The sequence below is a fragment of the Chrysemys picta genome, chromosome 1 (assembly GCF_011386835.1).
Source record: "Chrysemys picta bellii isolate R12L10 chromosome 1, ASM1138683v2, whole genome shotgun sequence".
Classification (NCBI taxonomy): domain Eukaryota; kingdom Metazoa; phylum Chordata; order Testudines; family Emydidae; genus Chrysemys; species Chrysemys picta.
Window position 1 is genome coordinate 224,268,619 of NC_088791.1, and position 24,187 is coordinate 224,292,805.

At 40.4% G+C, this 24,187-nt stretch overlaps 1 protein-coding gene across 22 annotated transcripts in view; it reads right to left on the reverse strand.

Moving 5' to 3' along the window:
* The window catches only part of TBL1X (transducin beta like 1 X-linked), a 280,764-nt gene that overhangs the window by 201,182 nt on the left and 55,395 nt on the right, over positions 1-24,187 (reverse strand). For 13 of the 22 annotated variants that reach the window (XR_010597654.1, XR_010597653.1, XM_065580710.1 and 10 more), the window contains one exon: positions 3,366-3,439. The exons of the other annotated variants lie outside the window; for them this stretch is intronic. The gene's annotated coding sequence lies outside the window, so the exon portion shown is untranslated. The remainder of the gene's footprint in view (positions 1-3,365; positions 3,440-24,187) is intronic. 22 annotated transcript variants of the gene reach the window in all.

Here is a 24,187-nt window from a genome sequence, read left to right on the forward strand (position 1 = left end):
TTGTATGCTGAAAATCAAAAGTAGCCTTCCTAGCAACTATGCAGTTCTACTACTTCCCTGAAAAGCAATAATTTCAATAGATACAACTGTTTAAATAAACTAATTTGTTTCATTTTCATGACGTTTTGGGTTAATTAAACTTCAAATGAGTCAACCCTTATCCTGACCCCCATCCACATAAAACACCCTACGAAACAAGTTTCTTCATAATATAAAAGAGAAGAAAACCTTCGAGAAATAACTTATAAAATGTCAGTTTCATTAAGAATTTCTGTAGATAAATTGATATAAATATAATTGTAAATACTTAATTCATCTCCATGAGAAAGAAAGAGCCCTATGTCCCCAGATAATGAAAGATTATCCATCATAGTCATTGAACAGTAGTAACACAGTATCTTAAAAAATTACTGTCATAAACCATAAACTGTAGTTCACAATAGTAATAATCCCTCTGAATTTAGCTGTTAAACACAGCTAAAATGCTACGTGCTTCAGCATCAACAGGCTTTGCTTGGTTTCATCTTTGCCTATTAGCTAAAAAAAAAATCAGACATTAAATTCTGTTAAATTATTTCTCAGGGACTACAGTATAATTTAATACCACACACACAAAGTTGCACAAATGTATTTGTATGTTGTTGCAAACCAAGGGCCAGATTTTCAAAAGAGCTCAGAACACTACAGCTTTCATTCAGAACAACGTTCCCACCAGGAGCAGCTGGGTACAGCATATGTACAAAAAAAATTCACCCTTCATCTATTTGCTAAAAAGGGAAAATCTGGCCCCAGTGCACTCACTTTCAATTTTAAAAAGGAAATGCATGGGTTCACAATGATCACAAGTGAGTAGCAAATATAGGAGTAGGCCGGATAAAGCACTTGATAAATCACTGTAGGGAAGAATCCTGTACCAATAAGGAGATAAACTATGTAACTTAACTAGAGTGCCTTCATCTTCTAATTCTGTGGTGGACTTTTTGCCTTCTTCATACAAACCAAGGACATATATAGCCTTCCTGGACTACTGTTCCAGTAAAAAGAATCAGAACACCTACTTATCTCTGTTCCAATGCAGCACAAATACTACTACATGTTCTTTGAAAAGCACAGAAAAGCTCCAACAACTCCTTTGTCATGTACACGATTGAAACTTTTAAACTATAACTCCAGAGAGACCACCTTTGTTGTTGCCCTTAAAAATGACCAACAATGCAGAGGAAGAAAATAATCTTAAAATGAATGCCTGAATTTATACAGAGTCCAAGATACAAAAGGCCAGGAAATACCTTGTCAGTCGTCACTATCAACAGTAACAGACCAAGTACAAAGAGATGGACAGATAACATAGGGTTTATAAATGAAAACTTTTGATGTGTATTAGTATAAAAGTTAAAAGAACCAAGAAAACATCTCTGAATGATCTATATCAGATTGAATACAGAAATGTTAAACTAATTTTGATTTTAAAATATGCAACTATTATTTAACAACATATTTCTCGCCTTTAAAAAACCTTACACCTGCACACTGGGGTCTTTAGGGTAGATCCTGGATATTCATTGGTTCAGGGATGTGCCTGGGCATACACATTTGCAGGAACCAGCCTTTAAACATGAACAACAAATGCACATGAAAACAACCAGCCAGTTTTAAAGCTGCAAGTGACAAACCATGTGAGTTTCCTTGAGTTACAAAACAAAAACTGACCCTAAGTGGGGGGGTCTTACTGTATTTCACAACGAAGATAAGAATAGATTCTTATGCTATGTACATGTGGGTGTGTAATGAGTTTAAAATCTTACATGGTGTTGTAGCTTATGAAACTTAGTGATTTGTTATAAGAGGTGTCATGTTTAATTCTCTCTTTATACCACAAGTGATTAAAAAGGCAAAAAAAATTATACTTGCCCTATAAAGAAATAATCAGTTAATACCACTGCAACTAAAATACACTTGCCTACACAGCTATCATACTTTTATCAACTTCTTATTATTTTCATTCATTGAGAACAAGAATATGATTAAGCCATGGCAATGTTTTAGCATCAAACACACTAATATCAGTCTAGGTCAGGCACGAACCAAAAGCAATGGACTTTGTAAGAGGCAGTTTCTCTCAAAATGTAACATAGGTAGAAATAAAGAATCTTTGCCTTACATAAACAACGACAAACCTTCCCAAACTAAAAATAACTTTTATGGCAATAATAAATTCCCAGCATGGAGAAGTGCTACAATTTTAGTATTCATTTCAGAAATCTCAATGAACTTTGCCTCCATATTAAGAATACATACTGGGCAAGAAAGGGGAAAAAAGTGGTCAATGCTACAGTTTGCTTATCTGCTCATTCAAAATACCCCAGTTTACAAGGGATCCGTTTGTATTTTAAGGAGTATCTATTGTGAACCACCTTCCCTAATAAAATGAAAAGTCTTGGGGCTGGCCCCAGGTTTTAGTGGCAATTTTTTGTGCTGCCATAGGGGAAACATAAATTTGGTTCTTGGATTCTCACTTCCTAGGACTGCCAGCACCTTTGGGCCTGTTATGGAAGGCAGTATCCTTGCATTCCTTAATGATGACTCTTTTAATTGACTCTGCAGCAGCTTTTCCCTCAATTAACATGGCAAAGAGCAACAATGGACTGCAACTTAGGGCTTATCTTCACATACACTGGTGCAGCTGCATCGCTGTAGCGCTTTAGTGAAGACACTATTACACAGATGGGAGAGCTTCTTCTGTTGGTGTAATTAATCCACCGCCCCAAGAGGCGGTAGCTATGTCAAAACGAGAAGCTCTCCCATTAACATAGCGCTGTCTACATGCAAGGTTAGGTCGTTGCTCAGGGGTGAGGATGTGAATCCCGAGTCCTCTCTCATGGGCTATTTTCTACCTATCTCTGCTCCCTGGTGCTTGACTGCTTCAGTGCTCAAACCTTCCTCTATAAGTCCTTGAGCCTACAAAATGCCATGCAACCAGGCCCCAATCCAGCAAAGCGTGTGCTTCACTTTAAGTCAGTGATATTTCCATTGCACTCAACAGTTATTCTCAGAAAACTAAACCAGCAAAAATAAAAGGCCAACAAAAACAAAAGACGTTTTAGTTATAAACTTTTTCTTCACTTAACTTGATACAGGCTTTGAGGGTAGAAACAAAAAACAAGGCCTTTTATGAAGTATTGAAGGTAATATACAAGCTCTTAAGGAAGCAAGCCCAAATATTCTTGCCCTGTTTCATTCCAAGAAACCTTGAGTCATCTGCATAGTTTCCAGGGAGTAAAGCCAGTACAGTTAATATTTATTTTTCAGGAACAGAAAAGCTAAAAAAAGCTGACAATATTGTAATTATTTAAACATTGACTTACTCAGGGGCAAATGTAGCCAAATACCCAGTCTCCCCCAGATTTTCCCTTCAGGCCAGTTTCCTATCCTTGGGTACCTGTCAATGACAAAAAAAAAAAAAAAAGGAAATGCCAAGTTCACACAAGTCCTCTTCAAGAGTTCATGACTTTACCTTAAAGCTCCATGACCCAAAAACGTCAACTAAAAGTGCTAGATATGTGGACTGATAACAGGATTCTCTCCCATCAATTTACTCCACCAGAAAAAGGCTAAATGGACTTTTCTGTGGAGGGAGCCTGCTCTCACTTTGACCAGTTCTGCAAATCATTCTGTCTGTAGAATCAACAGAACATCAAAGCTTTTTTTTGAGTGAAAACTAGTGTAAATGCAGGCTACTGAAAGGCAAGTTTGATGACACAGGCATCCTTTATCCTTTTTTTAAAAAGGGTATTAATTGAAAGTGGCATGATAAAGGTTTTATTGGCCACAGATTTAATTTACCTTAAAATTGTTATTGCCTGAAGCGGAAATTCTATAGATTCAATTACCTTTTTACAAATCGTGAGAGGTTTTGTGCCTTTATTTACTTAATTAAGGTAGGGCCCAATAAAAAATATTGACAATTATGATGGTATGATATAACACTTGAAATTATTATCACTAAGCAATAACCACCATGTTACTTTCAACTATATTCAGAGCACAGGGGACCAAATACTGATAGCCACGTGGAAAAAAGAACAAAGTTAGTGTAAGTCTGAATTTCTCCCGTTAATATGGTAGAAAAAATGATATATGAAATAAAGGGAGGAAACTGATTAATTATTTAATTAATTTCTTATATTTACATAATAAAAGCAATTAAAGAAAATTCTTTTCAGTGGCAAGTTGAATATACATCTAAAAATTGTAAAGGGGTTAAATAAAATTTTTACTATATTCTCTCCATTCTTATTTTCTTTCACACTGTCCATCCAGGCTTTTCCAGAAGAAATATACAGAAGGCACAGCAGCATCAACCCTTCCCTCCCTCCATCCATCCATCATTAAAAAAAAGTGACTTAAGTTACAAAAATCAAGCACTTGAAAGCTAGGAAGTCCCAGATTCATGGTTGCATATGCAACCAATCTGTGTACTGAATAAGGCGGGAGTCCTATGGAAAAAATAGCAAGTAAACATGTCATTAAAAGAATGTATCGCAATGCAGATGCACATCAATATAAGCCCCAATTTAAGCATTCCTAAAACAACTGTTCCTAAAAATTCTTTACTAGCAGTCATAAAATGTAACTTCATCAAAAGGATACATTTTAAATTTCTTTTTTATTATTATTAATTGTAGAATAGTTTTAGGATAAGCAGTGATCAGCAAAAGACAAGAGGAGAGTAAATTAGATTATTTTTGTTACCATTAGGATTTCAGTATTTTATATACAAATTCTAATTGCACAAAGGACTATTGAGTAAAACATGACAAATATACAACTGTCCATGGACTGGTCAAATTCTGACCCTGGTATAATATGGTGAAAAGGAGCACAAAGAGATTATTTCCACCCTCCGGCCACAAGTGCTCCAGAGAGAATGAGGGAGGACTCTTCTTCCAGTACTGCCTGTCTTACAGTGCAGGAAGGGATCTTAAAGCTAATGGTCCCCCATATCAACTCCCTGACGTGTAAGTCCATTACAGAAATTCAAGAGACAAGGTGGATGAGGTAATAACTTTTATTGGACCAACTTCTGTTGGTGATAGGTACAAGCTTATGAGCCACACAGAGCTATTCTTCAGGCTTGGGAAAAATACTCCAAGCATCACAGCTAAATGTAAGGCGGAACAGATTGTTTAGTATAAATTATTGTTTGTCTCCCCACCCTCCATAATTTCCTGCAACTGTGAAAAATTTAAATCAATAAAAAAAGAAAAATGCTTAAAAATAAATACCTATTTGTCAAAATGTTAAAAAAGAACTGAATTCTTCCAAGTCTAGTCATCCATAGTATAGTACAGGGATCGGCAACCTTTGGCACGCAGCACATCCCTCAGCCCGCGCCACTTCCTGCAGCCCCATTGGCCTGGAGCGGCAAACTGCAGCCAGTAGGAGCTGCGATCGGCTGAACCTGCGGACGCGGCAGGTAAACAAACCGGCCCGGCCCGCCAGGCCTGCATGCCAAAGGTTGCCGATCCTTGGTATAGTACACGCTGTAAGGGACCATTCAAGGCAGAGTGGCCTGTTAACGCTACATTGCATCACAATAATGTCAGCCATTCCAGGATCTCTATGTCATACAAACCACTGAGAGTCTACTCAGCTCAGTGTTCACCAATTCGGCAGACCCGCTACCTCCATCTAGGACATCATTGAAGCAGCATGCATGCTCATTGCTCCCTCTGCTAATACCCACTATGCTTTCTCAAATACCTAATGGTCATAAATGGGAGCCAAGCTGGGCAGAGTCCAGGAAGAGTTTGGTTATCATGTAAGCCAGGGGTTGGCAGCCTTTCAGAAGCGCTGTGCCGAGTCTTCATTTATTCACTCTAATTTAAGGTTTCGCGTGCCAGCAATACATTTTAATGTTTTTAGAAGGTCTCTTTCTATAAGTCTATAATATATAACTAAACTATTGTTTCAGAGTAGCAGCCGTGTTAGTCTGTATCCGCAAAAAGAAGAACAGGAGTACTTGTGGCACCTTAGAGACTAACAAATTTATTAGAGCATAAGCTTTTGTGGACTACAGCCCACTTCTGCATCCGAAGAAGTGGGCTGTAGTCCACAAAAGCTTATGCTCTAATAAATTTGTTAGTCTCTAAGGTGCCACAAGTACTCCTGTTCTTCTTTAAACTATTGTTGTATGTAAAGTAATAAGGTCTTTAAAATGTTTAAGAAGCTTCATTTAAAATTAAATTAGAATGTAGAGCGACCCGGGCAGTGTGAGTGCCCCTGAAAATCAGCTCGAGTGCCGCCTTTGGCACGCGTGCCATAGGTTGCCTATCCCAATGTAAGCATTACGTAGTCACCTCACGGGTCCTAAAACAATCAGGGTGTGCTTACACAGCAGGACTGAGGAGAAGAACGATGGTCTAAGTAGTGTTCAATTCCCGTCCTCTCTGAACCTGGACAAATCACTTAGTCTCCGTGCTTAGTTCCCTATCTGCAAAATGGGGATAATAGAGCTTTGCTACCCTACGGGGGGGGGGGGGGGGGGGGGGGGGGGGGGGGGGGGGGGGGGGGGGGGGGAGAGAAGAGAAAGATGTTAGTGTTTTCCCCCTGAAAAGTCTGTGTATAGGAGGGAACCAAAAAGGCAGTCAAAAAAGCAACATGATTTATTGCTTTTGGGGTTTTTTAATTCTATTTTTTAAACCAATCCAAGTTTTAAACATCTGGGATTTGCAATAGTGGAGTTCACATTAGCAGAGCTCGGCTTTCAACAAACCAAACCAGAACTGAGAAGTTTATAATGAAACTCAAATCCCATGAGAGCTTCATGATGAAAGTTTTGCCCACCTCTACTTCAAGTTGCACACAAAAATAGCTTGGGAGCAATCTCCACTACATGCAGCTTACCTTAGATCAGTGTTTTTCAAATGTGGCCACCAGGGGCTTTTCTTGTAGCTACAGCCTCCTGGTTTGTGGGGGCGGGGGCGCAAAGAGGGGCCCCTCCCCTGGGGCTACCAGCAGCGGTTGGGCCCTGCTCCCCTCTGGAGAGACAAACACTGGAGGAGCAGGCAGCCAGTGAGTTCCCCACCTTCCTGAGGATGGTGCGGTTGGGCTTCAGCCCTGGAGTGGTGGGAGGCAGGCTTCAGCTGTGGGGCTTTGGGCTCCATCTCTGGGTCCCAGGGTCCGTCGCTGGGCCCCGTCCCCTGGGGGCAGGACTTTGGGCTCTGTCCCCTAGCTGCACAGCAGTGGGCTCCAGCCCCATCCCCCGGCCGTATGCCAATGGGCTCTGGCCCCAGGCTTCCCTCTCCCTCTCCCCCCCCCCCCCCCCCCCCGTCGCCCTTGGCCCTTGCTGCCTCCCTCAGCCCCCCATCCATTCCCCCTATCGCCCCTGGCCCCGCTGCCTCCCTACCCACCTGCCTGTCCAGGGCTTAATCTGCCCCCTGGCATGCCGGGGCTGAGTAACTCTGCCGTGAAATGTGATATCTGTGTGTGTGTTAATATCACTTTTCACAGCAGATTCAATACCTAGCTGGGAGGCTGTGAAAAGTGATATTAACATACAAATGTCACTTTTCACAGCAGCAGACTTACTAGCCAGCAAGTCTCAAAAACAAAAACAAAAAGCAATCAAAAAACCCCCTAAAGAAACAACAAAAAAGAGAAGAATGTACAAAGCACCAAAAATGTGTTGAGAGAACCTCTGCCTTAGATCATTGTATATAGAGGGTACATTGCCTATTTTAAAAAGATACCTTAGGAGTGTGACGAATTTACAAGAGGTCATTGTTGCTTTATATCTGGGCCCAAAACTTAGGTTTTCAAGGGGGGGTCTTTCAAAGGTAGGTGAGGAGGTTTAAAATGTAAATGTTTATAAACCCTAATATAGAATAAGCAACCTCAGCTTTCTGGTATCAACACCCAATGTTATTAGAGGCTTTTCTGATTAAGCACTTACAAATCTACTTCCGTGACAATATATACCAGCCTCCCCCACAAATCTGCTTTTCTACCTCTATTTCCCATGGCTCGCATTTTACACATTACCCCCTCTGTCCTCGCTGCTCCTCCACCACGCCTGTCAATTCATTCCCCACTTTTTTGCTTCTTCCTCTTAATTGCCATCTATCCACACTTTCCTCACCTAACCACCACACAAATTTCAGCTGATGCAGAACGCAGCTGCCTTCTTGCCTTGTGTAATCAGTACTTCTTCAGGGAATACATTACACATGTGCTCCACACACTGCATGAGCTTCCAATTAGCTTCAGGGTGCAATTCAAGACCTGTGTATTTTAGACTGTAGGTCAAAGGCAGAGATGAATCTAAGGGAGGAGTCTAAATTGGTGTAAATTAAAACAGTTTAGGATCTCTTAGGATTCCCTTAAACTAACAGGATCTTCCAACATCACCTCTGCAATTGGCTCCCTGAGTCTAATCTGGTATAACTTGTGTGCTGAGGGAGCATAAGACAGGATTGCAGCAAGAATATAAATCTATAAGATAATGTTTCATATGCAACCAGGTCTTTTATTATTGCTATGTAGAATTTGTTGTTGGAGCCATTAATTTTTTTCTGCTGTATTTGGAACAAAGAATTATTTTTAAACAAATATTCTTTTTAAATAGACTCCACACACCATTTTTGCTTTATGCATCAGGGATGAAATTCATCCTTGAGCATAAGCGTCCTTCTCCTCACAAGGTTGAATTTTTAACTGCGCTCCAAATTCCGACTCACTCCAAGCGAGTGGGTTTGTTGATCCTTTGATCCTATACTATATAATACAAAATACTATGATATTCAGAATGTTGAGCAATGGGAAAAAATGCCAGCCAAAAATCTAAGTGACTTCGAGAAGAGATTTTCAAAGCCAACTAGAGGATTTAGCCATACAACTCCCATTGCAAGTAATGGGAATTACGAAATGTGGCTAAATCCCCTAGTTAGCTTTGAAACTCTCAACCTCAGCCTAACAAAATTGATTCAGTAGGGTAAGCATGCATCTTTCATGTTCTGCTACTTCATCAATGAACTTCCCTTTAGTAACACTGCACTTTGCTCACATGTACAAACAACTGCTTCAACTTTAAGAGATACGTGCTGAAGGTGGACTTCTATTACATCTACAAATTCTTTCAATGGTAACCCCAGACCCAAAACAGCTAAGCTATCTTCAATAACAAAAACAGTCCACTAATGGTTAGTCACTTTTATATTTAAATATTAAATTATAAATCATTAAAATTGACGTATATCTGAACAGGACGGGAATTAACACATATATTTAATGCTTGATATAACTGCAACCCTCCCCCAGTGTACGTACAGCATCACCAATATACATAGTGCCTTCAGATCACTTGTTTCTTTGTGCAGTTAGTTAGTGGTGAGCTATATGTTAAATACTGGCAGTGACGTATAATTACAGAATATCTTTTTCACTTGAGCTCCATGATTCCACTCGAGAAGAAAGTGAAGTTTAGACCTATCAGGATGACCAAAATCATCCGAAAGATAAAAATGAGAAAAGATGGCTTTAATGATTCAACAGCATCCATAATAGATGATGTTTAGCTTTTTGTCTCAAATATATATGGCAGTATCACAAGCTTGTATCGACTCTTTCGTCTCTAATTTATCTTAGCTGTAACAGATGGAGAGTATAAGTGATTAAAATATGTCCCAAATATTCTGTGTCCTCCTGCTACCTCAAAGTCAAGGGCCTGAACCTGCAAGTAAGGATTTGAGGCCCAGTCCTGAAAATACTACGGTCGTGTCCCACACAGTGGGGTGACGCATGATGTGGGGGGGTGAGCTCTAAAGCGTACTAATGTGTAGTAGCACAATAATTAACCCGTGCAGACCCTGCTTGTTGGCACTAAAGTTTTCCTTTAGCCTGGTACAGTTTCAAACAGCACTATGTTGAAGCTCAGCAGAAGGGTCCACCTGGACTCACTAATGCATACCACATGACTGTACTTTAGAAATCACACCTCTGTTGAGTGCATTACCCCGCTGTATAGACAACTCCTAAGTGGTGCTGAGCGCTTGCAACCACCATTGAACTCAGCATTACCAGCTGCTCAGCACATGTCAGAAATTGGTGCTATAAGCCCCCAGGATCTTAATGCTATGATTCTATTTTTTTCGCTAGTTTCTGACGACTTAGTATAATCACACATTTTGTAGGATACTGATAGGGTTGCCAACCCTCCAGGATTGTCCTGGGGTCTCCAGTAATATGTCCAGCCAAAAGTGGCAACCCTGGCTACTGATGTTGTGAAGACACTTGACAGTCTGGAATAAGAGTGGCTTTTTTCAGGTTAGTTTAAACCTCTTCTAAAGTGACATAAGCTAAAGCAGGGATCGGCAACCTTTGGCACGCGGCACGCCAGGGTAAGCACCCTGGCGGGCCAGGCTGGTTTGTTTACCTGCCGTGTCCGCAGGTTCGGCCGATCGCGGCTCCCACTGGCCATGGTTCGCCGTCCCAAGCCAATGGGGAATGTGGGAAGTGGCGCGGGCTGAGAGATGTGCTGGCCACGGCTTCCAGCAGCCCCCATTGGTCTGGGACGGCAAACCGCGGCCAGTGGGAGCCGCGATCGGCCGAACCTGCAGACAAGGCAGGTAAACAAACCGGCCCGGCCTGCCAGGGTGCTTACCCTGGCGTGCCGCGTGCCAAAGGTTGCCGATCCGTGAGCTAAAGCATTAACAGGCACTCATACTGGAGTAAGACTGTGGGGAGTTATACTGGTATAAATATAGCAATTTAAATTCACACTCTCTCTTGTATTGGTATCTTTCCCATGTAAACAAACAAACCCTAAAATTTCTCAGCAGACCTTTAAACACAGCTTATATATTTATACTTGCCTGCAGCCAATGCATGTAACATTTCTTTGATCTATGAACTTCACAGTTCATGGAGGAAGTGGGGGGAGAGGCGGTGAGAGAGACGAGGAAGCACTAGGCACCTGCTAGTTTCAGTAACCACTCATCACAGCAACACTTCATGCAGGGCAGTCCCAGAATTACATTTCCAACCATCCAAAAGTATTAAAGACAATCTGATTCCTTACACATTGGAAACAAAATCCACAACATGAAAAACAAGTTACTGGTGCAGTTTTGTTCTGGTTTACAGTATGTGATATGTTAGTTAAACAAGGGAGAAAAAGATTTGCAACAAAGGGTGTGCCAACAATTTAATAAATACTTATACAGCATTTTGCATCCTTAGACCCCCCAAAGTATATTACAAAAGAGGTAAGAATAACACCCATTTTACAGTTGGGAAACTAAAGCCAAATTAACATCTCTGGCCAAAAATTTCAAAAAAGGCTACTGATTTTGGGTGACAAACATGACACACCTTTGCCTAATTTTCAAAAGTGCTCAGTATCTACATCTCAAATTGACTTCAGCAAGAATTATAGGTATTGCGCACCTCTGAAAAAAATCAGGTTCAAGTCATATAGCATTGAGGAAAAAAACAAAAGCCATCCAAAATCACTGGCCTCTTTTTAAAATCGGACTTTTTCAAATAATTTGTGTCAGATGAAACACCACTTAATTGGCAAAGCTGGGAATAGAAGCCTGGTCTCCTAACTCATGCTCTTGTGGATTCTCCTCTAGACATTATAAATAATTATATTTATATTACAGTAGTGCCCATGAGGCCCCAATCAGGATCCAGGCCATATAATGGTAGTTGCCAAACACCACATACAAAAGACAGAGTCCTCCCTTAGTCCAATAAAAGGATAATGAAAAAAATGTTATTGAACAAAATGAACATAATGTGTTCCCAATGTTAGAAAGTACTAAATAAGGATTTAACTTCTTTTTAATCAGGATCACTAATGTAAGGTTGAAAGGGATTGTCTCTTTAAACCCTGTACTGTATAAAGTCTAGAAAGCTTTATGCCATCCATTACCAGCTGCTTTCCTTGTGACCTTAACCTACTAATTTAGGAACCACGTTTCTTCCTGTTGTACACTTAAACAGGAAGCAGCTATGTCAAAAATGTGCTGTAAACAAACCAACAAGTATATAAGATGCTGTGGTTTTTCAACAACCAGACAAGCTAATGGCAATGCTGCTCTTTTTCATTCTCCACTGCTCCACACACACCACTTCCTGCCTATCTTCTAATGACTTAATTCAATACCAAGAGTAAGTCCAGGTCTATGCTAAAAAGTTAGGTCGACCCAGCTATGTTGCTCAGGAATGTGAAAAATCCACTCCCCTAAGTGGCGTAGTTCAGCCAACATAACCCACAGAGTAGACAGCACTAAACTGATGGAAGAATTCTTCCATCGACCTAGATACCACCACTGAGGGAGGTGGATTACCTACACGGACGGGAGAACCCCTCCCACTGGCATAGGTAGTGTCTACACTGAAGTGCTTTGAAAGAATTTCACATCTCATTTCCTTTCCACACTTTCCCCTTTTAACTTGGGTTCTTAGTGGATCTACTGCACTCCCTGAAAGTTCACTTTCTCATAGAGATGCTGGGAGGGGATGATGGGAGAAGAACAAGAAACGGCCATAAGACAGCTATATACTAACTTAATTCCTTCCTGAGCTATATGTGAAGAGAATGTATTTCTCCTGTTAACTAAGGAATAGAGGGAGGGAGACGTCTTGCATAGAATAGCAAAACCATTCAGAGCAGAAGGAATGTGGCACTGCACCTGGATCACTAAATGATCGCATTGCAACTTCTTGTATTGAAACAGAGTTTAAAGGAATTGGAGCATTTACACAGCATTTTTCACATTCAAAAGTGTTTTATTATCATTAAATAACTCACACAACATTCCTATGAGGTAGCTGGAGATGTATTACTATCCCCATTTTACAGATGGAGAAACTGAGGCTAGGATTAACGTGACATGATCAAGGCCACATAGTGAGAGAGTGAGATTAGAAATCAGGATTTTCTGAGACCTGATCCTATGCTTATTCCTTCAAAATGATAGAAACTTGAACTAGCTTTAGGCCACCTCTTCCACATATTTGTTCAGGGTAGTCAGAGCAGGAAATATTCACCTCAGAAATGTTTCCAGATATAGCTTCTTGCTCCACTATCTGTCTGTAACAAAGGCACTGTTTAACTCTCCTGAACAATTTGTTTCAAGAATCACATTTTTAAACTAACCATTTGGGTTTCCATGGACTGTTTGGATATCTCCTTTTTTAAGCATCTTGTTGAAACTAAAATAATAGGTCCCACCAAAAGTCAGACTGCACAGTGAATGACTGTAAACTTGCAGAGTACAAAGGATAATCATGATGGATACAGTAGATGACTGATAGTCAAGCAAAACAGCTTTGTTTATGGCTCCTATGGAACTGAAAAATGTAACATAGGATAGTGCAATTCTAAATACATTATGCATCTATTGCCAAAACATTCCAGTTAACAAAACATACTATATCAGCAGGAGACTTTGGACCATGGTTTAAAACCGAACATAATCTAAATTTCCCTCAATATGTCGTAGCTCTTAATTCCCTCAAAATGTTATGTCTGTTTTGTATTCCTGATATCACAATCCAGAAATATATTTTTCTTCTAAGCAATATATGGAGCCATCATTTTCTTCTGAGCTAGTGAAGGGACTCGTATTTAAATCATGCAAGCATTAAAGCCAAACATGACACAGCTACTTCTACTAAGAAAATAAAAATCCTGATTTTTTTTTTTTTTTTTTTTACACAAACTATTGTGTACACATCCTTTAAATCTGCTGTTGAGCTCTGTTATGATTTTCCCTCCACAAGTGAGAGGAATACTAGTAAGGCATGAAGCATCATGATGCGGATGCATACACTGCTAGAGACAGAGGTGGGAAAAGCCAGCGTGTTAGCAGTGCTGCATAAAACGGAAGCAGCATGTCTGGGCAAGATATGAGCATGGCTCTAGCCTTACCCTTCAGCTAGCAATGTTAAAGCAGTATTGAGAGAATAGTACATGCACTACACTTTTTATACAGACGCAGCAAGTGCCAGCTTCCAGAAGAGTCCAGACACTGAAGTAGCATTTTGCCTTATGTTGTCATAATATTTCCACCCATTACTCAGGAACTCAAGATGGTTCTCCAATACCTGCACCTTGCATAATTATCCTCTCAGAGCTACAATTTGGCCCTTGTACCTTCATTGATATTTTCCCTTGTCAACGATTACATTAACTGAAATTGCAGACGAGTTCTAGGTACAATTTAAATTAGTTTCTGGGCAAGTGTTTATACAAAAACAAACTAGATCTTGGACAGTTTGAATGCTCATCTGAAGTAAAACAATACATAGGTATGGTCAGAGTAAACACTTTTACAAAAATGATTACTTTGACAGTCAAGGCAAAATTATTCCACTGACTTTTGCACTTGTGATCTAGGCTGGAGTGAGAGAGAAAAGCTTTCTACACTGCAGATTACATCGGTATCATTATAAAATAGAAGTAGATTTTGTGTGTCTAAATATGAAATTTTCATGCAGAGGTAATCTGATTTTCAAGAAGACTTTAGGAATATATTTTGCCTGACTGCAAATGCACGCTTATTAGCACATGCACCACCAGCTGGTTGCATTAAAATTCCTAGTTTGCATGTACACACGAGCCAACAGACATGCAAGCTAGGCATGCATTTTGTCTATTCACAAACTTAAAAATCAGGCCCTATACATTAACCAAATGTAGTGTGTTTGGAGCAAAAATGAATAGGCAGGTGTTTCACAATTGACATTTTGTTGGCAGTGGTATCAAGAAGGACAAGATTAAAGGTATTTGCAGTAAACTATTCCCACAAGTCAGGGTTAATACACAATTGTGAGACAAGGTGAGGAAACTTTCATTGCCACTGCCTTGCTATAGTTGAGCTATTAGTTTTCCCAAAGGTACCAAGTTATCCTCTCTCTCAGCACTAAATTCACTTAATTTATTTGGATGAGGGCAATAAAGGGACTGGATATCATTTAAAAAATGGACACCACACCTGCATAGTTTCCACATCAATAACTATACATGTAGTGAGCATGCCTTACCCATCCTCACTGACCAACCCTCACTTCACCTCTTTAAATCTTTTTTAGACTCCAAATATATTATAACATTTCTAAAGCCATCAGCAGAAAAGAAAAAGACATACTCTTTCCAACAAGTGCATCTTGTGATGAATATATTTTGTTAGTAAGACAATGTGTCCACATGTGTAAGAAATAAAGTGTATGGCGATATATAAGGATGTCTCAGCAAGTTATAACTGATAATCCATTTACAAAGAACAAAATACGAAAAGGAGGCAAGAAATCTAGAATAGGGCTGTTTGAATAGCGTTACAGCTAGATTGTATCTGTTTTGCTGGGGACACGGTTTCAGTGATATTTTTGGCTCATATAGCAAAACCTAGATAACTGACTGTAAATTGAAATTTGTTTAGATGTTCAAAAAAAGTGCAAAACCACAATCATCCCCTTCAGTTTACTGCAGGGATCGGCAACCTTTGGCATGTGGCCCACCAGAGTAAGCCCCCTGGTGGGCCGGAACGGTTTGTTTACCTGCCACGTCCGCAAGTTCGGCTGATCGCGGCTCCCACTGGCCGTGGTTTGCCACTCCAGGCCAATGGGAGCTGCGGGAAGCAGCGGCCAGCACATCCCTCAGCCCGTGCTGCTTCCCACTGCCCCCACTGACCGCAGGCCAAAGGTTGCCAATCCCTGGTTTACTCTCTTGGATTTTGCATCGAAGTGTAAGCTTAGATAATTCCATGACAAAAATCAAGATTTCCCCAAAACTGGCCATGCCAAACGTCCACACATAGTAAATCTATGTACAAAATAAAAATATGGCCATTCAGATACTGAGTAACAGCAGTGGATAATAAAATATAGGTAATACAATATATCTTTATTAGAACACCCACGGGATCCCAGTGGATGTATTCACATTACAGGAACCATCACTACCACCAAATGGCAGTCAGCCTGGCCAAAGACTGGAACAAAACAGCATCCCTCACCCTTACAGATAGGCCTTGCTGGTCATGGATGACTAGACTTGGAAGACTTCAATTCTTTTTTAACATTTTGACAAATAGGTGTTTATTTTTAAGCATTTTTCTTTTTTTATTGATTTAAATTTTTACAGTTGCAGGAAATTACGGGGGGTGGGGAGGCAAACAATAATTAAAGTAATATTGCGATTCAAAAAGTTAAAGCTTTATGAATCTTAAAACACGAATTGTAACATCTCATCAAAATATCTTAAACTCAAACTCTAATACATTCTCAAGCAACATTTTTCTTACTTTGCTTATCTGTACATTTCGATTATTATGGATGGAAATATTTTTTCATTGGTTTATGAGTGTATGGTGAAATCACCATTTACTGATAAAAATCTAATCCTTCCAAGCCAATGGATGAGGTACAGCAGTGGGACCAGTGCAGGGAAGCTTACACGGAATAGAATATCAGATATTTTTAATGGATACTGTCAGGTCCATTTCGAAACAAAATTTGTAGAGAGATCAACCAAAATGCTTCCATGATTTAAAAAAAAAAAAAAAATCCTAATGTGAACAATCTGTTTAGAACTAAATATTTGCTGAAGTGTTTGCCATCCAAACAAAGCAATATTTGTTTAGTTTCACTCTCTGGTTCTCATGCACTAACAAATCTATCCATTTTCATTGTCTAAATGAAAAGCAAAAACATCAGTGTGGAAGAACTAAAGCTTTTTAAAAAATCTAATTTCATTTTAATAATCTAAGATGTTATTGGTAACAAAGGCAATTATTTTAAAATACATTTTAATCTATGTAAGTTTTATCTAATATACTCTTGTAGTTGTAGCACGTGTTTGACTAAACAAAGCAATTGAGGCCTCACAACATTTGTCTAGACACCAGAAGTGTCTCATTCTGTATGATGAGAGTGACTTTTAAAAGGCTTTTGGAAGGGAATACTCTGAAGAATTTTTATTGCTTCAAATAGTGTTCCTATGCCATTTTTCTCCAGATGGAAATCTGGATATAAAAAGAAAGAAAAAGTTTAATGCATAATTTTAAGAAGTCTTTATGCTGAGCGCTCATGTCTCTCTTCACAGATTTCTTAATATATAGCTACTACATTCAAGCCTGAATCCACAAACACTTCTTCAGCAAGAGAGTAACTTTATTCACTTTGGCAGACCTATGTCAGTGGAACTGCTTACCTGAGCAACTGACTCACATGCTGTGGTATTTGCAGGAGCAAGCCCTTAGTTGGTGGTTAAATGAAATATACCTGACAAGACTTTGGGGAATGGTCTGATCTTTTCTGTACCACAACCACCTAACTCAAAACAAATCAGACTGGGATTGCCAGTCCTTAATTCACAACTTCTTTCCCTGACTATTTGTTATTTACATCGGGGCCTCTCTGCCTTCATGGCAAATTACAATAGTAATGATAATTTAGATCTGCTGGATACAGAACATAAAATAAAACAACTCAAACAACCACAACGTGCCTCCTGAAATGGCTACAAATCAAGGGCAGGAACCCATCATAATGTCAAACTACCACCTTTAAAGCTTAAAAATTTCAAATGCTCAATATTTAGAGTTAAAAAAAAAAAAAGATTTTCTTCTCTCTGAAATGACACATGCACTGATTATTAATGGTTCCTCCTCTGCATAGACACTGGAAAGAAAACAAATACCATCAGTCATGGACACTGGGTCAGATCCTAGAGTGATAGGGGCTATATAGGTACTCAGACAGTCAGTAAGTCTCATCTTCACCCTTGCAGTCTTCTCCAGTTTTCACAATGTGTTATTCTATTCAAAATGGAATGGCTCACACAATAGTAAAAAAGAACACACGGAGCCAAAGCTCAGAGATCTGACTAGTTCTGTGATGGATTTTTGCAGTTTGTTGAACCCATTTCTCACCAGGAAGGCTTTGCCTGTCCTGGACCCGGATCATACCCTCCCTGGGTAACCACAATAGGAGGGGACTCTGTAGGGAAGGAAAAATCTTGATGATTCTTTCCTGGAGACACCACCGCATACACAGTGCCCTGGCTCTGCGGGAAACAGAGTCTATATCCCTCTGACTGTATTCCTCTTGTTCAGTAAGCCCTGTGAGGCCAAGGATGGGATAAGGAAAAGAGAAGAGGAGAGGCAGGGCTGAAAAACTTTACTCCAAAAAGGTGGCTGGATCCCTTCAAGCAGGAGATTCACACACATTTCAAATATTTGAGCTGGTAAAAAAAAAAAAGTTCCAATGAAAAATGGCATGCCAAAGGAAAGGAAATGGTTCAAGAGAAATTCCTTTGACATTTTTCAGTGAAAAGAATATTTTGGTTTAGTTTGGAAATGTTTCATTTTGTTTTGATTCAAATAAAAAATTTAATTTCAGATTTTGACTTTTTGGCTCCCCCCTCCGTTTCCCCCCCCCATTGAAAAAAAGAGGAAGGAAGTGGGAGGGGGGCTAAAAACTGAACGAAAACACAAAAATTTCAAAATGACAGTTTCCATTCTGACTCCATTCCTTTAATTGAAAAATAAAAATCTCCCTAAAAATGTTTTGTTCTCCGTTTTGCTCTAATTTTTTTCCCCAGAAAATATTTACACCATTTGTCAAACATGTCAAACTATTCAGAACATGTGCGTTTTAACCAACTGCCCTTGTTCAAGCTGCAGGGTAAGTCTGTGTCATTTTATTTGAATGAAAGAATGAGAAACTGCTGACTACCATCCCCCTCCAATTACATTATTTTTGAAACTGCATTTGGACTTCTCCATGCAGAAAAATATTTTGGGTAACATTTCACTGGGCAGGTAGAGAGTGAACATGTCTGATTCTTTTTGATGGTCAGAGTTGCACAAGGTTTCAGCAGTAAATCATCCAGGCCTCATCAGTCAAACTGTAGATCATGTTCTACTGTAGATCATGTTTTCACCCCTCATCTCATAAAGAGCCACTACACTGCTACATCAACCTGAGATTCCATCTTTTTCTGACATGGCTAAGAATTACGGAGGTCAGGATAAACAAAAAGGGGGCTCTTGTGTTGACCCACTCTCTCAGCAAGTGCTAGACGCCTGCACAAAGCTGCTGAAGTGTGACACGGTGAGGAAAGCTATGTCTACACTGGCACTTTCATAGCTGAAACTTTTGTTGCTCAGCGGTGTGAAAAAACACCCCTTTGAACGACAAAAGTTTTAACGATGAAATGTGCCGGTGTCTGTGGGAGCCGTGCTCCCAGGAACAAAGCTACCGCCCCTCATTGGCAGTAGTTTTATTTTGTTGCCGGGAGAGTTCTCTCCCAGCGATAAAGAGCAGCCACAGAGCGCAACTTACAACAGCGTGGCTGCAGCGGCACTGTCGCACCGTTTTAAGGTACGCTGTGAGGAAATAGCCACAGTTGAAGCAAATTCGTTATTGGGCGTTGGGTCTCTAAAACTATAGAGCAGGGGTCGGCAACGTTTGGCATGCAGCTCACCAGGGTAAGCACCCTAGCGGGCCGGGCCAATTTATTTACCTGCTGACGTGGCAGGTTCGGCCGATCGCAGCCCCCAGTTGCCGCGGTTTGCCGTCCCGGGCCAATGGGGGTGTCAGGAAGCGGCGCGGGCGAGGGATGTGCTGGCTGCGGCTTCCCGCCGCCCCCATTGGCCTGGGATGGCAAACCGCGGCCAGTGGGGGTCGCGATCGGCCGCACCTGCAGCGTCAGCAGGTAAATAAACTGGCCCGGCCCGCTAGGGTACTTACCTTGGCGAGCCGCGTGCCAAATGTTGCTGACCTCTGCTATAGAGCTAGGTGGAGGTTGGTCCTGTATGGAAACTTCAAGGAAGGAAGATTAGGCTGAAGTGCTATGTTTGTTATCAGTAAAGCCAATATCTCAAGGAAGGAGGTGAGAGTTTGATCATTAAGGCCTTGTCTGCACACAAAGGTTGTACTGCTTTAAACATACACCAATATAGTTAAAGCAGTACAACCCATCTTTTGTGAATGCAGTTGTACCAGTATAAAATGTGCTTATACTGTTAAAACTTAGTGTCATGTGAGAATGGGAATCAGCTATACCAATACAACTGTTCACACTAAGCACTGTACCAGTGTAAGTATATCATTAAAAGAAAAAAAATCACATCCCTAACCGAAATAGTTACACTGATACAAAAATTGTGTGCAGATCAGGCCTAACTCAGGGCTTGTGTGCTCTCACAGTAATATAAATATTACATTGACATTGCTATTTTTAGTCATCCTGTGGACAAGAGATTAAAAAGGGCAGCTGGAAATGAAACCGGTATAAAAGCAATTTTCTTGACTGGTGGACTTTAAAAAAAAAAAAAAAAAAAAAAGCAAGCCCTCTTGTATCTATTTGACCCTTTGTTCCCTCTGATCCTTGTTCCAGGCTTGATGCAGAAGTATATTTTTGTCCCATGACTTTAAGTGGAGCATTTCTAGATATCAATTGTTTTGGCAATAAATTGTATATGCCAGAAGCTCAGGGACATTTGGAAACTGGAACACAAAACGCATACATGGGCTTTTTCATTGATTCTCCCTCATTAGCAGCTCTTGCTGGATCAACTTGTTATACTATTTCAGTACCGGAGGAGCCTAGAACAGATATACATAATTAATTTCCTGCAGCAATTTCAGGTATTTCTAGTGCAGTGACTGATACTTCACGGCAAAATCTCAACTGTGATTTTTGGTACCACTCAAGCAACAAAAGAGGGGCATGTTCTTGCTATAACTGGCCAGCTGAGAACTCCCCTGATTGTGGGGGCAGCTAGCATAAAATCAGGGACTCGCAGATGGTGTAAAATTGGTGGACTAGTTCCTGTACAAACTGTCCCCTGCCCCAACGCCCCTACAGGGCATGTCAGACAAAGGAGGCGTGTATTGGAGGTAGGGCAGAGATCTGCTCTGCCACTGTTCTTTCACTAGCATAGGATTATTTAGAGAAAATATACAGTGACATATTTAGAGTAATCTTTAGGCTGCTCTGATTTACGCCTGGGCTGGAGTCAGTGCATAGCAGGGAGCTATAAAACTAGCTCCCCCTCTATATATGTTAACTATCTATAAAGTATTAACTTATTATGAACTAGTACAATTTTGCAGAGTCTTGACCAAAAATAGTCACTAAACTTTAAAAGAAATTGAAATAAATTAAAAATATCACATCTATAGCACCCTAAATATACAGTACACATATATATCAGTTACATTTTCCTCATAAAAATCCCTACAGGCCAAGTAACATAGTGTGTCTGCCAAGTGAATGTAGGAAGGTCATGGCCAGTAAGTGCCCCCATATGGCATTCTTTGTTTATTTTGGGAAGAAGGCTCTGTTCAGAAACCATGAACAACCCCCATCCCTGCTATAACATCTTAGGGCTTGTCTACACTGGCACTTTACGGCACTGCAACTTTCTCGCTCAGGGATGTGAAAAAACATCTCCCCCCCCCCCCCCGAGCACAGCAAGTTTCAGCACTGTAAAGCACCAGTGTAGACAGTGCACCAGCACTGGGAGCCATGCTCCCAGCGCTGGTAGCTACATCCCTCATGGAGTAGCGGTAGCGCTCCGCCACTACTACACAAGCCACGTGAAAGCGCTGCCACAGAAGCGCATTAGCGTTGCCAGTGTAGACTAGGCCTCAGATCTCCCTCCTGGTAGCAGCTGGGGCAGGCAGCTGAACGGCTACCACTATGAGAGAGAGGAAACCTTGTCAGGGACGACACTGCAACTCAGAAGGGGTAAGAGGAGGGTAGGATCTAGCGCTCCCGACATCTGCAAAAAGCCTGCTGTGTTAGTGAGGAGCAAGACATGCACATTGACTTCCATTCCCCACATCAGATATCTATTATTGTGGCAAAAGGGTGGGTGGGGTCGCTGGCAGAGGTGGCGTTCTAATAAAGATGGAGCAGCATATGAGCTCACACTGTGTCCAAAACAGTTAATGTGATTCTGGGATGCATAAACAGGGGAAATCTCTAGTAGGAGTAGACAGGTTATTTTACCTCTGTGTTTGGCATTGGTGTGACCGCTGCTGGACTATTGTGTCCAGTTCTGGTGCCCATAATTCAAGAAGGATGATGATAAATTGAGGAGTGTTGAGAGAAGATCCTTGAGAATAATTAAAGAAAGAGGAGGCTAATGGGTGACCTGATCACAGTCTGTAAGTACTTCCATGAGCAACAGATATTTGATGATGGGCTCTTCAATCTCAGTGGTTTGAGCATTGGCCTGCTAAACCCAGGGTTGTGAGTTCAATCCTTGAGGGGGCCATTTAGGGAACTGGGGTAAAAATCTGTCTGGGGATTGGTCCTGTTTTGAGCAGGGGGTTGGACTAGATGACCTCCTGAGGTCCCTTCCAACCCTAATATTCTATGAAATCTATGAAAGGTATAACACAATCCAATGGCTAGAAATTGAAGCTATACAACTGCAAACTGAAAATAAGGTGTGAATTTTTGACAGTGAGATAATTAAGCACTGGAACAATTTACCAAGGGTCATAGTGGATTCTCCAGCATTGGCAATTTTTAAATCAATACTGGATTTTTTTTTCCCTAAAAGATATGGTCTAGGAATTATTTTGGGGAAATTTTATGCCCTGTGGTATACTGGATGATCACAGTGGTTCCTTCTGGCCTTGGAATCTACATCTACTAATGTCAGCATGCTCCATTTAGTTACGCCTTCCTACTGTTTGTCCTGAAACACACTCCTGTTTGTTTCTAAATTTCCAAATGGTTCGAGTCTGTCCTCTTGATTTCCTGTTTTTTGTTAACAGGAATAATCCTTGCAACTCTATATTCTTAATTTTCTTCAGAATTATGAATTCCAAGTAGACATTACTGAACTATTTTGCCAATTAAATAGTCTCACTTTTTAATCTTAGGCTATAGGTTCATGTATTCTGACTGCACCCGTTTCAGTTACATAATCAAAGCCGAATTCTACACTGGAAGTAGTATACTTTAAAAGTTTTATTCTCAAAGATTTACTTCTAAAGATGATGGAGCAGGTTTCATATCTGGCGGTATCTGTAGTCAGACCGATACCTTATTTACACTGGCCATTTCCCCCATAAAGTTTCTTACTCCAATAAGAGCTGCACCATTAGTAACAATAGTGAGAAACTTTAAGGAATATGTTAGTGTAGATGCCGTCAATAGAACCATAAGACATTCAAGACCACGTCTACATTACAAAATTATGTCAACTTAACTTACGTTGGCATACAGCTACCACAGTTATTAAATCGCTTGTGTGCGTGCACACTTGGCTCCTTGTGTCGGCAATGCAAGTCCTCACTAGAAGCATTTGGCTCAACTGTATTGTCCGCGTGGGGCTTTGTGGAATGGCTTCTGAAAGCCAGTAACAGTTGATGTAAGCAACACAGTGTCTACACTCACAGTACACCTAATTACATTGACCGGGACTCTGTGTCGCTCAGGGAGGTGGTGCTATTAAGTCGACATAGAAAGGGACTTACGTCAGTGGGAGCCAAATTTAAGTGAAGACAGGTTGACCTACCTGTGGAAATAGGCAGCTTAAGTCTAGCCAACCGTGTAGTATAGACCAGGCTTCAGAGATCAGAAAATATGGAAAACCATGTGCCTATTCAAATCGCCTCTCTACTATTGCTATTACTTATTGTAAATAATCCATTAATGAAAACAGATCTCTCTTCAAAACTACGTGTTATTTGCAAGCTGATTGCTTTTCAGTAGCATCAAAATACATATTTGTATTTTACACATTTTAACTGTATAAAATACAAATATGAATGATATAGCCCATTGCATAATACAAGAATCAAGATCACTGAGTGGCTATAATTGAAAGGTAAAATAAAACATTGCTTGCATAGACAGGGCTTTAATTTTATTTCATCTGGAAGAATCTCCTGCTCACCCTCTTTCAAATGGCCATGTTGGAAGGCCTCAGGTACTTAAGAGAGTTCCTCCCAGAGTTTCTTTCAGATACTCTCCTAATTAAGAGTGAAAGGTAGTTGGACCGGTATTAAAAATTTCAGATATAATCCACATTCTAAACATAAAATGAAGCTAACCCTTACCCCAGATCTGCAACAGACCATGATGCAATGACAGAGTTTCCCACACTCAACACAGACCAGAACAGGATAATTCTGCCAGAGTAAGATA